This window comes from Diuraphis noxia, unplaced genomic scaffold, assembly GCF_037042655.1.
Source record: "Diuraphis noxia isolate RWA-SAM2 unplaced genomic scaffold, SU_Dnox_SAM2 contig0005, whole genome shotgun sequence".
NCBI classification, from domain to species: Eukaryota; Metazoa; Arthropoda; class Insecta; order Hemiptera; family Aphididae; genus Diuraphis; species Diuraphis noxia.
Window position 1 is genome coordinate 27246141 of NW_028301715.1, and position 15267 is coordinate 27261407.

Below are 15267 nucleotides of genomic sequence, written 5' to 3' on the forward strand. Positions count from 1 at the left end.
TACCAGTATAATACAGTATTTTACAAATAAAAACAAACCCGTATTTTAACATCTCTAAATACGGTAGTATCACAAAACTCCGGTTCGAATTTCCTATAAATATCATTCATGTTTGGTTTTAGACGAATAACGCCTATATTACAAAAATATAATGAGGACAATATTTTTTATATCTACCATTTAGTTCACATTATTTTCATAAGATTAATATATTATTATGTAGAAGATAATATTCATTATACATATTTTATAATTTGTGAATCGTTGAATAGAAACGGCCTGACATCAAAAATAATGTCCTCTTTTTGTAATAGGTGTAATTCATCTAAAAGCGAATGAAGAAAAATTAATTATCTTGAAAATACCATTGTAAGTTTTGTGATACTTATTATTCACTATAAGACAGAAAGGGGCGGGCAGTAAGTAGTAATGTATTTTAATACATTTATATTTATTATATGACTTCTGAAATCGGAAACAAAATATTGACCGTGCTCTTTGTTTTCAGGATGCACAATATATGCTTTCGGAGTGGGACAGTTTGGATTGGTATCGATTGTCACTCTTTCTACCATAGCGATTGAAAGGTACCTAGTGATCACAGCGAAACCCGTGTCGGGGTCTTGGAAGTTAACACGACAGGGTGCAACGAGAGTAAGTACACAGTACCTACACACTATACAAAATATTAATTTTTTTGTCATCGAATGTAATAATTTACTAATATTATCCTAATATTTCATTGAAATACTAATCCATAAGATATTTTATACAATTATTATTATTTTTATTAAGCAATACTGAAATCAATTTATTGAATGCTTGCGGATACACAAAACATTAGTAGATATTTTAACGCATTATTAACCTGATATCAAACAATTATAGTATACTAAATTACTAAATACTAAATTGCATAGTAACAGCGTAACACATTGCACAAGACGTTTTATTTAACAGTGCGCTTAATATATTCATTTTGACACTAGTGAAAAAAAATGTTCAATGAGTTTAATATTTATATATACATATGAAAATGTGTATTATTTATAATATAAACTGGAGCCATTAATTTAATTTTTTAATGACTATCTTCCAACATTTATCACCCAACGGTTTGCCAATGTTCTATATGTAGTTTCAAAATATATCCTTTTAATTTTTATGGAATTGTTAAAAAAATCTGAAAAATCACGACTATTATAAGTAAAAAGATATTTTACAGAAAAAATCGATAACTTTTTATAAAACTATTTGCTCTTCTCCAAAATTCTTAGATGTTCTTGAATTTTTCGGGTTTTTATTTGATAATAATAAATATTCGCAAATCTAATTTTAAATACTTAAAAATTTAATTTAGTATAATAGTAATAATCTAGGGGAAACTCTGAGCATAAAGAACGACTGGTCTAAAGAAATAAATATACGTATAAACAAATCGGAAAAAACCTTCTACGCATTACTGAAATATCTCAACACAAAAACGCTCTCCAGAAGATCTAAAACGCGATTGTATGTGTTTATTATAAGACCTACATTGACCTACGGATGTAAAGCCTGGACTACAACGGTGACGACGGTAAAGAGGTTAAGAACTTTCGAAAACAGGATATGGCAAAAAATATGTGGCCCTGTGTTTGATGTGAATATGGGATGTTGGCGAAGAAGATTCAATAGAGAACTGCAGGAAATTATGAATCTGGCTCCAGTAACTAACTTCATCAAAGGTCAAAGGATCCAATGGCTAGGTCATATCCTAAGAAGAGAAGAAAACGACCCTGTACGGGTTGCTTACGAGGGGAAACCTAAGGAAAAACGACCAAGGGGACGTCCCACGAAGAGATGGATTGATGGAGTAGCGGAAGACCTGAAGGAAATGGGCATAGAAGACCGGCGTGTAATTGCTCAAGACAGAGAAAAGTGGCGGGATATTGTAGTGACGGCTAAAACTCTTAGAGAGTAAAATGGCCAAAAGAAGAAGAAGAAGAAGAAAATAATAATAATAATATTATATTATGCAATCACAAATCATCCATATATTTTGTAAAAAAATAAATTAAAAATTTAGACCTGATAGTTTTTTCTTGTACATAAATTTAAAAAAAAAATTCTACCAATAATTACATATTAATTCACGAATTATTAAGAATGACATATGTTATGTCACCTTATACTTCTATTTTTTGATAAAACGTGTAATATTGAGTTTTAAAATAGGTATAAATAAAAAAATAATATGATTTTCATTTTTGCTTAGTTTATTTGATTATACTTTATACATAACTAACAATAATACGTTTACATCTTATCTTAAACTTGCTTTATTTTTAGGTGTGTGCGTTTGTATGGATATACTGTTTATCAATTACATTGCCACCGATTTTCGGTTGGTCAAAATACGTATTGGAAGGATTCAATACATCATGTTCGTGGGACTATACCACCAGAACCGTTTCAAATCGGTTATTTTACATCTACATGTTGGTACTAGGATTTATTTTGCCGGTCTCCATCATTACATATTGCTATACATTCATTATTGTGTCAATACTCGACCACAATAAAGAAATGGCTGATTGTAACACCAACATAGGACCGTTGGGCACAGGTTAGTGACTTTCTTTTCACGACATTATAATAATATTATATTATACCAATAAAACAAATAATGATTACAAAACATGTATTTTTATTAGATATTTTCTAAATAATATGGATGCTTCACTACTTATGATGATTATAAATAGGGTTAGGGTTTATTATATGCATTGATATGTTTTTTTTTTTTTTTGCAACTTCTGATTACTTATTTTGCTAGTAATGTCCACGAATTAGCTATTGCTGAGGTAAATGGTGGTATTTTTATTTGTCATATTTTGGATAAAATGCATATTTTTGCATATTTTGAACAAAATGATATTTTTATACATTTCGACTACAAAAACATAAAATAAGCGCTTTCAAGTAACTCAGCATTTAAGTACGGCAAAATACCTCAGTAATTCAACAAGAAAAGAAAAAATGAAACAAATATTTATCAAAGACTCATTTGAAAATCAGAACTCAAAATTTTCACTCAATTTATGTCATGCATATTTAGCTTCTGATATACTTATATGGAAATTGCATAATACAACTTTTAATACATTTTTGCAAAAGTATACTGGTAAACATATTCCGGATCAATCTGCAATACGAAAAAAAGTGTATTATTTAGTTCTTTACAATGAAATAATTGACCGTATTCGTAAAGAAATTGGTGAGAGTCCCATTTATATTTCAATTGATGAAACTACAGACGTCGACGGAAGAACGCAGCTAATGTTGTAGTTGGTCTTATGCATGAAGAGAGTTCTAAGTCGTATTTATTGACTTGCGAGGAACTTTAAAAGTGCAATTATCAAACAGTAGAGAAATTATTTCACGTTGCTTTAAATATACTTTGTCCCAGCGACATTAAATATAATTAAGTTTTTTTAGTTTTAATTGACGCTACACCCCATACATGGTGAAAACGGCTAATACACTAACTGTATTATTTCAAAATATGATACATGTGACAAGTGTAGCCCATGGTTAAATTTCATTTGTGTGATATAATAAGATTTGAGTATCCAAATATCGATAATATGATAAATTGTGTGAAAAAATGCTATAGCTTTATTTGAAAATAGAAATATACAAAATGATTTAGCTTATATAAAAAGTAACTTTGGCTTTGTCACTCAATCGATTTTGAAATTATAAAATGCATCACTTTTACTCGATGAGAATTTGGAAATCGTTGAAAACATCAAATCTAAACTTGGCCAAAACAAAGGACCGATCGCTGAAAAAATCCACAAAATAAATAAAAATGTGTTAGAAAAAAATACCGGGCTAAAATCTATGTTTACGATACGTAATATTTTAAATGGCAACAATGTAGATGAAGATTTTTCAAATCTAACTCCTGGAGAAGTTACAAAATTTAGATATGCAAAAATTACGTCATGTGATGTCGAACGGTGTTTTAGCAAATATAAAAACATACTAAAGCCAAACAGAAGATCGCTCATTTTTGAAAATTTAAAACATATCATGCAATTGTTTCATGTAATTCATTTGAGTAGCTTTATCAATTTTATATCAATTAATATTTTAGAAATTTTAAGATTTTAGGATTTTAAATGTTTTTATATTTTAATTATTTAACATATTTATTTTTATTAATTGGTATTTAAAAAAAAATGTATAGAAAACGTGTTTTTTTTTTTAGGTGTATACAATCTGTTACTTTAGGGACAATAAGAATATGTGATATTAGAACAAATATTTGCATGAAAACTTGATGGGAGGAGTCACCCAGTGGTTACACTACCCTTGTTGATTTTTTTTTTTTACTTTAATTACTCATTGAGAAGATCTCTACACCATTTTCTTCTGAGCCTCCTGGGAGGGTTCCCAGGAATTGTGAGCGTGGCAAGGTTTGAGATGAGAGGGTTGGTATGAGAAGGGAATTTTGAGTGGAAACGCTTGTAAAAAGTTACTGCTTCTTCGTAGACTGTTTTAATTTTTAGATCGGTGTGTAAGGTTAGGTTTGAAATATAAGGAGGAGAATTTGTGATTTTACGAAGGATGTTGTTTTGGAAGGTTTGGATTTTATTAGTGTTGGATTTTTCGGCATTGCACCAGAGTTGAAGATCATAGGTCCACATAGGCTTAAACAAGGATTTATAAATTAATAGTTTAGTATTTAAAGGAGTGTGTTTGTTTTTTGTAATTAGAGTTTTTAGGATACGGAGTTGTGCATTTAAGGCAAGCCTTTTAATTTTTATATGATGTGACCATGTGAGACGACGGTCAATTGTCAGACTTGGGTATTTAGCCGATTGAGAGGAAGGGATTTGAATATTGTCTAGGGATACCATAGGACAGGGAGGAAGACAAAGAGTGAAGGTAGTATTAAGCGATTTGGATTGGTTAAATTTGATACTCCATTTTTTATACCAATCAGCCATTAGGTCGAGGTGGAGTTGTAGATTGAGGGAAGCTATGTGAGGATTATCATGGATGGAAATAATAGCCTTGTCGTAGGCAAACTCCGCAACAGTTGTGTACGGAGAGGTGGGTTGATCGGCAGCGTATATGTTGTATAATAGAGAAGATAGGATGCCCCCCTGTGGAACACCTACACTAATCTTTGCTAGACCAGAAAAAGATGTGCCAACTCTGACCTGAAAGTAACGATCCGTGAGGTAGGATTTGATTAATAAATAATAAGTTGGATGGAATATTGGCTTTATTTTATATAGCAGTGCCAAACCCTATCAAATGCTTGGGATATGTCTAAGAAGGCGCAGGAGCAATACTTTTTTTTTCAAGGTAGAAAGAGATAGCATCGACTAGTCTGTGCATTTGATGTATTGAGGAATGAGAGGAACGAAAACCGAATTGAGTATTTGGTAATATGGAATTGGCAGAAATGTATGGAAGAATTCTTCTAAGAATTAATCTTTCTAAAATTTTGCTGAAGAAGGGGAGGAGACTTATTGGTCGGTAGGAGCAGGAAATGTCAGGAGGCTTATTAGGTTTTGGAACTAGAATAGTTACAGAGAATTTCCAAAGCATGGGAAAATATGACAAGCTCAGACACGCATTATATATAACTGTGAGAAGAACAATGGCTCTTTTGGGGAGAGACCGGGCCACTTCTGCAGTTATCCGGTCGAAAAACGTGTTTTTTAAATAATATTTATTTGGTTTATTTAAACATATTTTTATTGCATATATATCCTAGCACTAATTATAAGTTAAAACAGTAATGATTTTTATATCTTTCTTGATTATCAAATTGACGATGTTAACGTAAACAAATTCGGACAAAAGACGATTTTTAGATCAGCTAAAACCACGAAACTGACACACTTTTCGATCGTCGTTTATAATATTTTTGCGCTTAGAGAAACTATTGAGAAAGTCCTTATTTCTTATTTAATGCATTATTTACACAAGTTTTTGAACATTCTATTAGAGAAAATTGTTTACAGTAAAATGTATATATACATAATATATAAGATTTCATTGTAGATAACTCGATATTCTCAAAACATAATAAAAAATAATGATTGATTCATTTCGGACATTGATTATTTAAAGAATAAAAAGTATTTAATCGTAGATCACAGAAATAATTATTTTAAGTTTATCGGCTACATAATATGTATATAGTAATATAGTATATATCAATATATCTCATACAAGAGCAGGGTACTATATATTGGTTTAGACATGTAAAGAGATACAATTACGGGCTTAGTGTGGCAATGCAGTAACCTATAACTGTAATAGTCTCACCCATAATGATTTTAAAATGAAACTTTTAAAAATCTAAATGATATTCTCACATTATACGTTGAATATTTTTTTGAATAGATTATGTAAAAACTTTGAAAATAGTAAGTTTTAAACGGAAAAGCACATTTTCCATATATAATCGATAACCAGATTATGTACAAAACATTCGCATAAAAAATATTTATTTTAATTAATTTTCCCAAAGTAAGCATAGTATATTTTATAGTATAATGCAATATTTTACTCATAAAAACTTTCTTTTTTTTTTACAGAGAATTGGGATTATAGATTAGCATTAAATGTCACCAGACGAGGTCAAGCGGTACCCATTCGATCTATTCTGAGAACGTCATATATAATCTTAATCCTTATTGGATTATTTATAGCTTCTTGGACTCCGTATGCTATGGTCACGTTTGTTGGTCAATTTGGAGACAGTCAAACAAAGATAGAGCCGTGGATTTCTGCTCTTCCAGCCATATGTGCTAAGGTTTGTCATATGATTTAATGTTAACTTAACTTATTTATATTTACTTTTGTTTATTAGAAATTTTAGCTGTGAAGAAACGTATTATTTTTTTAAAATATGATCATGTTTTTTATTTAATTAATTACTGAAATATTTTTAATAATATTATCTACCTATGGGATATAATTTATAGGTACTTAAATTGTTTTATAATTTAATCAACATTAACAATGTTTTCTGAAAATGATAATTAAGTTTAAACGATAAGTTTAGAGCTTGACATATTACATAATATTAATACAAAATAAAGCCAATGGCTTGAGGCGTAGTGAATGAGTCGAAATAAGTGACCACCACTAATTCCACCCTGGTACCAGGTCTCTTATTTTATTATTTTTAATAATCAATACAGTATATAAGTATAATAGTAACAGCGATACAAACATATAATTTTATGTTCCTATAATAACATACGTTGGTATTTATTTTAAAAAAAAATGTTTAAATATAAATTTATTTTCTCATGGACCACTTAACATTATAATAATATAACATAATATTTTAATTTTAATAATTAACTACCTAACGTATCTAAAAATAATATTGGGCTTATAAAAGTAATTTTAAAAATAATAGTACCAAGCAGCTTAGAATTGATTTTTATTTTATTATAATTTTAACGCGTAGGACGGAAGTATGTACCTATTGTACCTACTTATTCTGTTCAGAATATAAATGTCAAAAAAATTTCATAACATTCAATTCTTTTACAGCTCAACCTAACAAATGATTACATTTCTTTTTTTATCAATTCTAGAACTCCGTAATACTTTTTTACATAAAAAAAACATGTACGACTAAGTTCTTTTTAGTGTTTTAAATATTTTTATTTATATTCCACCCAAGCTTTTTCTATACTGATAATAATGTTCATATTGTTCTTTTTGTTTCTATCTACTAAAAATTACAATTATATAAAATAATAATAATATTTTTGGCATAAATTCGTTCAAGAATAAAATTAGTCTGTTTGCTAGATTAAAAAAAATATTACTGTATAGTTATAACGTATTCTATAATTGATTTACGTTTATGATATTTTAAAATTAATTGAACTATGCGTCATAAAAATTAATTATTCTCATTATATCATTCAGCTGATATTTGATACCTAACAATTGATTAAATTAAAAAATGGTGTTACAACTTATAATACAAATGTAAAGTTATTAAATTGAATTTATTATTTATAAATAATAACTTTTAGGTTGTTATTATAATATTACAGTTAAATTAAGATAAATAATAATGAAATTTGAATAAAAAATAATAATTATAATAAAGTCATTCTAATAACACAATTGTATGTATTATTATACCATAATAGTATAATAGGTTTAATATTACATTCATAGAACTATTATGACGTGTTCTCTCGAATATGTACCTATATATATGATAAATATGACTATCATCACTCATTAGTATATAAGCATAATATAATATGCAAAATTATAATTAATACATTTGTATATAGGCGTACTTACATCATAACAAATTAATGCTACATAATATTATACATCGAATCAATTTAATCCTAAATCCTACAATGATCATCTTATATTATATTGAGCTCATATCGATAATTCATTTACATTTTACTGAAATAATGTTTTTTTTTATTAATAAAAACAACAATATATTTACAATCTGTATACATTTGATACAATAAGTACATTTTATAACATTATTTACAAGGCATGTGAGCGTTATAGAAGGGGGCATCCAGTGACTTTACTTCAATAATACATTTTGATCTTTGATTTTAATATAAGTTTTTTTTATGCTGATTATAAAAGTAAATCACGTGACCAGTTACGTTTAAGGTGGCCAGGAGGATTGTTGGGAATGGTGGCAGAGGAAGGATTAGAAATTAGAGGGTTAGGGTGACTGAAATAATGTTATAACTTTTAATTACATAACTCTGTGGTTAAAACAAGATCCTTGTTTTATGGCATTTATTTACACATAACTTTATTTGTTTTTGAATAATAATATTAAGTTTCACTACATGCCAAATAATTTTATATCTCCAAGGACTGCCTTACTTTAAATAGTTTTTACTTTTTGAATCTATGTAATGAACCAATATTTAGTTAGATTATACTTCAATTTTAAACTTGTCGAAAACTAGAGGCTATTTATTATTCATTCATTGCCACAAAATTAGATATTCAAGAATACTCGTATGTTACACACTTACGCACCAAGTCTTTTATGCGCCCAGCGCCTCATTACATTAACTGTACCTACTGCCTTTTATTTGTGACACATATCTTTGTTTCAACTTTAAAGCTTAATTTAACCACATTTTTTTAAAATATATAATACCAAATTGTTTTTATAATATACATTTCTCACTTTTCTCGCAGCTTGAAAATGTAAACGTCAATCTAATAATATTTAACTATACCTGCATCGGGGAAACCAGACTTTAAAATATAATATTGTAATCGTGACACGTATTTTTATATAAGTCATGGCTTGTAATTATATTGCACATAATTCATAAGCTTTAAAAAATTATAATATAAGGTATCTCGCGAACTACAATAATCGAACGTGCCGTGTATAATATTATATTATTACGCCATATTTTCGCAGGCGTCTGTGGTGTACAATCCCATAGTGTACGGTCTCTCTCATCCACATTTCCGGTCATCAATCCGGAACTACATATCAGGCTGTACGACGGTAGGCCACAGTCACACTGAGCTCTGCACCCCAGGACGTAATCAGCGGTTAGCGACGAACAAGAGCCTGAACCGATTCGCTTTGCTCACCGGACAGGACCGAAATCGAGCGAACGTCGTCGAACTGAAATGTGTTCGTCACCGAAGAATGCCTCCGGACTCGAATTTGATTTGCATGGACTACTACAGCGAACCCGACTGCCGGTGAGTAAAATATACAAAACCTAACATTGAAATGAAAACACAATTTTTTTTTACTTTCAAAATCTGTTCCGTTTAAGGTCTTATTGTAATTATGTGTTTTTAAACTGTAGGAGCTTGACATTGACAATGGAACCAAACCGAGGCTCGGCGATCATCAAAATCGACAAAGTGCCATTTAAAGTCGTCATGTCCACTATCAGAAGTAAAAGCGAAAACGGGAAAATAAACACGAGTGAGTCCATTAACGATAATTATTTTATTTTTTATTCTAGCTACTTGCACTAGGGGTGGGTATAAATATTTTTAAACAATAGATGTTCAATTTACACTTTTATTTAATGATAATTAATAAATATTAAATACATTCCTTCAACATGATAGTGTTATGTTATTATGTTGACACATATAGTGTCCCGTGAGGATTTACCCATTGCGATATCTCCCAATAACCTAACCGTCCTAACCCATGAGGATAAGAACTACAATTATTTCATATTTTAATTTATTTTAATGTTTTGGTAAAAAAGTTAAAAAATTTACTTTTTTATTTAATTATTTCCAAAAAAATTGACCATAGTAATTTTGTAGAGTTTATTTTTCTGAAAATATTGACGTTTCCAAATTGTATTTTCATTAATTTCCTGATTTTTTTTTTTTTTTTTAGTTTCGAGAAAAATTATGAATTATTTAACACCGTAATGTTATCAAACATGTGAGTATGTGACTCACCCCGCCGCGTGCATTCCCATACGGCCGGCCGAATACTTTCCATGTTCCTAATAGTTATAATCATATTTTATTTCTTCAAAACTAGAAAAAATATTAAAAATCGGGAAATTAATAAAAATAAAATTTTGAAACGTCAATATTTTCAGAAAAATAAACTCTACAAAATGGCTATCTTTATTTTTTTTGGAAATATTAAATAAAAAAATATTTTTTTTTACTTTTTTTACAAAAACATTAAAATAAATTAAAAAATGAAATAATTGTAGATCTTATCCCTGTGAATCTTATTATAAAACCAGAATTTTGATATCTCCATTATTTCGTGAGATATCGCCATGGGTAAATCCTCGTGGGACACTCTGTACATTTTATAGGTATATAACAGGAATATCACCACATATTTTTGCATTATCCATTAAAAGTTTTTACTTCTTTCTCATACCTTTTGCCGCCACCATTCTTTCGTTTTTACCAGTCACACATAATTCGTATTGCACTGTGCCAAATGTTAAATGTTAAATGTTCAATCGCATTTTTACACTAAATACACTTCTGTAACTGACTCGGTAACTCCTTAATGTAAAAAGTTCATAATAAAGTTAATACAAAAATGATTATATAAGATTATCAATGTATCATTCAACTAGGTAACTTAATTTTACCATAGAGTATAGAAAATATAATACCACGGATTTCTAAATAGTTCGTTAACATAAATTGGAGAGAAAATAGTATATAATATTATGAATTGCAATTGTTTAAGATATTAAAAATAATAATTTTATAGGTATTTGATATTTTATAATTAATTTACAATTTTTTTTTTTTTTTTGTGATTATACGTATAACAATTATAAGTATATCGGCCCGTATAAAAACCGGGCCATCGGGAAGATTCCCGATTACCTGATAGGTCAATCCACCCTTGAATTTATTTTCAACAGAATTTATTTTAGTCTGACACTATTTTACCTAACTATTTAGGTAATTAACAATGACAGTTATTACTGTAATTATATTATTATATAGGTCCACATGCACTGCAGGGGCGGAGGTAAAATTATATTATCTTGCAGTCAGTTGGCTGTGCACCTGCTGTGCTATACTGCCACCACCCGCTATTTAAGGAGTTTTAGTGTAAGAAATTTTAATGAAAGTTTGAGAAGAATTAAAATGTTTTATCTTAAATAAATTTAAATAATAGTACTAAATTACTTAGAGAATTGTAAAAGTGGTAATATGTAAGTATACTAACATTGGTGGTTGAATAATAATGAGATTATACCTAGGTATATGGAAAAAAGGTATCACATGGGTTAAACTTGAATAGGTATATTTTTTACAATAAATGTAACAAATGTTAATCATACTATGCATAGAAGAGAACTTTATCTGTATTGAAGCATTTATTATTGTTTTGATATCAACACTCAACGATTTGTAATAAGCATATAAAAAAAAAATTGTCCAAAAAATAAAATCGCTATGGCTTACATACATTTCTCAAAGGCTACTGTGAAATATATATATATATAATACTATCTCGTTCAGTTTGTCCCATGCAAAACATTTCCATGGATAAATTATTATAAGCTGTGTGGCATCCTCTGATATAGAATATCTTCTACCATTCCACCATCACTGTGTTAAGAATTTTCTAGTTATTGACATAATAAACTATTATTTTTAAGTAAAACAATTTCAGTACCTGGTTATATTATTACCTAATGTCCATTAACCACCTTACTAGACGATAAATTTATAGTTAGGTATGTTTTAAAATATATAGTACACTGTGGTAAACTGGTAATGTATAAGTAATCACACGGAACACGGTGGTGATAGTGGAATATATAGTATACATTTATTTTACCTCCCTAATTATTAATTAAAATTGTACCTACACGGTATAGCTATGCGTATTGCGCTTTTGTTCAATAAAAGCAAGTGGATGAAAAAAATCCAATTTTGCAAGAGAATAATAATTGTGCATCGAGTAGTAGCCGCGAGTTAGACTGCATTTAACAAAAACTGCAGCATTGTTCATATTGCAGTATCGCAATCAATGCACCCATAATCCTACCTGCCTAACTAATTATCCAAACGCACGCCTTTGTGATCAATTTAATTTCAGTCAACTGTTATAAACGGTTAGTGACTTATAAAATACACGGACGGCGGAATATTATTCTGATTTTTAATAATATTATTGGTGGTGGTAGTATAAAAAAAAATATGACGATAGCTGATAGTTGGAGTGCGTCATCAATAGTGTAGTCCGAGCGCGTTATACTGGCGGTGATAAATAAAAAACCTACTCTTCTCAACCTCGTAGAGGGCTAGGTAAATTGGATCCGATATAAGTTAAGTACATTTTAAAAGCGGTAAATTGAGTCCCGGGAAAAAAAGATTGTAGATCCTGGCTACTAAGTACTAATTAAAAAAATAATATAAAAATCGGAAATTGGATATCACTCTGCTTTACAGTAGGTTACAAGTGGGTTACTGTAATCGATGGAATTAAATAATGAATAAATAAATGATATTATATCATTGTATACGAAAAACGATTCTGAGCGGAGACGGTTTATCTGTCTAGGATATATTATAGATTATTATTACTTATTATTAGGGTAAGGAAGTTATAGGAGCAAATAAAGGCAAAATATGCATGCAAGAAAAAATTATAAAATATGCATAACAAAACGCATGAAAAAATGCGAAATATGCAAAAAAATGTATTCATTTATTAAAAGTGTTATACTTATTTATTATTATACACGAAAACAATTCTAAAAACATATATTTAAAAATTGTATTATTTTAAACTCTTATATGTAAAAAAAAATAAAAAAATATTGCGCATTACCAGTTGGCGTTTGAGATTTTATTGAACTGAAAAAATGTAGTAATTAGTAATTATCTCAGACCTACTTTTTAATTACTATATTCTTAAATACTCGAAGGATGGAACGCCTCAATAAATAAATGTGTTTATATTTTGCGACCCCCCCCCCCCCTTTAAAGTGACTTTGAGTATTAAAATGACCCGTTGTGTTTAATCGTGATAGAATAAAACGCAATATCTTGTAAATGAATTTTTTTTCGTGACTACCAGTGATTTGATTAATTTGGAAATTTGGTATATTTTATCGGATAGATGGTATGAATATCAATAGTGTAGAAGGACAAAGTAATAAACATGATAATAATATTAATCCGTAATTCAAGGCCCCAGCAAGTCATTTGTTAACGTTTCATGATATTACGACTTACGATAGCTATTTAAATTATGATTTGTCACCTTTGTTTATATGTATGTATGCATGCATGTATTAAGTATACTATACATGTCATTCAAATTTCGATGACTCACACATAAATAGTAAGGGTGGCTATTATTATAATAATTTTTGTTTATCATATTAAATTAATTTTAATAACGGATCTAATATAATCAGGTATTTTAAAGAGAGGGCGTAATATTAACGTTTGATTTGTTATTTGACGACATCATCAGTATTTCCATACGAGTATATAATATATTTTTTTATAGAATGGTGAATTCAAACTAATTCCATCCACGTCAAAATGCTAATTGCATCAATATGATTTGTTTTCATCTTTTATAAACCGTACCAAAAAACTGGTAATACAATAAAAGATCTGAAAACATTAAATTTTTTCATGAAATTTACTGATATATAATTGATGACCGTCCAACTTTTTTATTTTTTATATTTCATGTAAGTAATAATAAATGTTTAAGAATTCATTAACTTTTACATTTTAAAATCAAACTAAGAAGGAGGGAGATCAAAATCTGCATTTTAAAGTAGGATGATCTATCTCAATTTAACTCCACAATAAATTTAAATAAGTTTTCAAACTTATCGCATCACTAATTTTATCAGTACGATGCATCGCGGTGTGGACTACTGATAGGGATGTTTTTTTTTTTTTTTTCCTTTCCCTCTGACCCACTTGCATTAAACGAATTTAAGTTCAACTGAATCAATCTTGTATTGTTAATTTTATCACACGTGCTTACAAGACTTTAATACCAGAACTTATCTGTGTTTAAGCATTAGATTTTTACGATAGGTATTTTAATTGTTTTGCAAGTTATGGATATACGAAATATTACAATTTAAAAATATTGTAAAAATTCTAACGTAGGTATAAACATTTGAATTCAAGTTTCATAATAAATGAATTCACTCTTATACTAATATGCTTGCCCTAGTGCTAAACTAACGACACAAGATTGAATTTGCGAAACGCAAATTTTTCATATAATACATTAATACGTGAGTAACGGAGAGAAAAAAAATACTAGTGCGTCGACATCAACTCTGCACTTAACATACGATCCCAACAGTGTTTGTGAACATGGCAGTCGACAGCTCAATCAATATTATAGCCACTTGTTTTTGCAATCCGTTTATCATAATTTGTCACAGATCTCTGTCAAATTGTATTGTACAATTTAAAATTATATGTTATATGGTTGTCAGGTTGTCCATGTCCGTATAGATAAAATTGCGTACCAAATTTAGGAAAAATGTTATAGGGTGATGAGAGGGTGAAAAGCAATATGAAAGACTATGATACTATGATAGACAAATGCGCACAAAAAAATCGATCAGTGTTATATCATGAACATTTTGACATTTTTTAGTTGTTATCATAATTATTAGACTAATCAGTTATGAGTTGAAATGGTTAAAAGAAAAAATTAATAACTAGATTAACATATTTTTTTTAAATTAAAAT

At 28.9% G+C, this 15267-nt stretch overlaps 1 pseudogene across 1 annotated transcript in view; it reads left to right on the plus strand.

The window, feature by feature from the left end:
* Positions 1–15267, plus strand: part of LOC107163157 (rhodopsin-like) — a 49270-nt pseudogene that overhangs the window by 32852 nt on the left and 1151 nt on the right. The window contains exons 7-11 of the transcript XR_016192031.1: positions 509–654; positions 2332–2608; positions 6609–6826; positions 9470–9762; positions 9873–9994. The product of XR_016192031.1 is annotated as a rhodopsin-like (transcript). The remainder of the gene's footprint in view (positions 1–508; positions 655–2331; positions 2609–6608; positions 6827–9469; positions 9763–9872; positions 9995–15267) is intronic.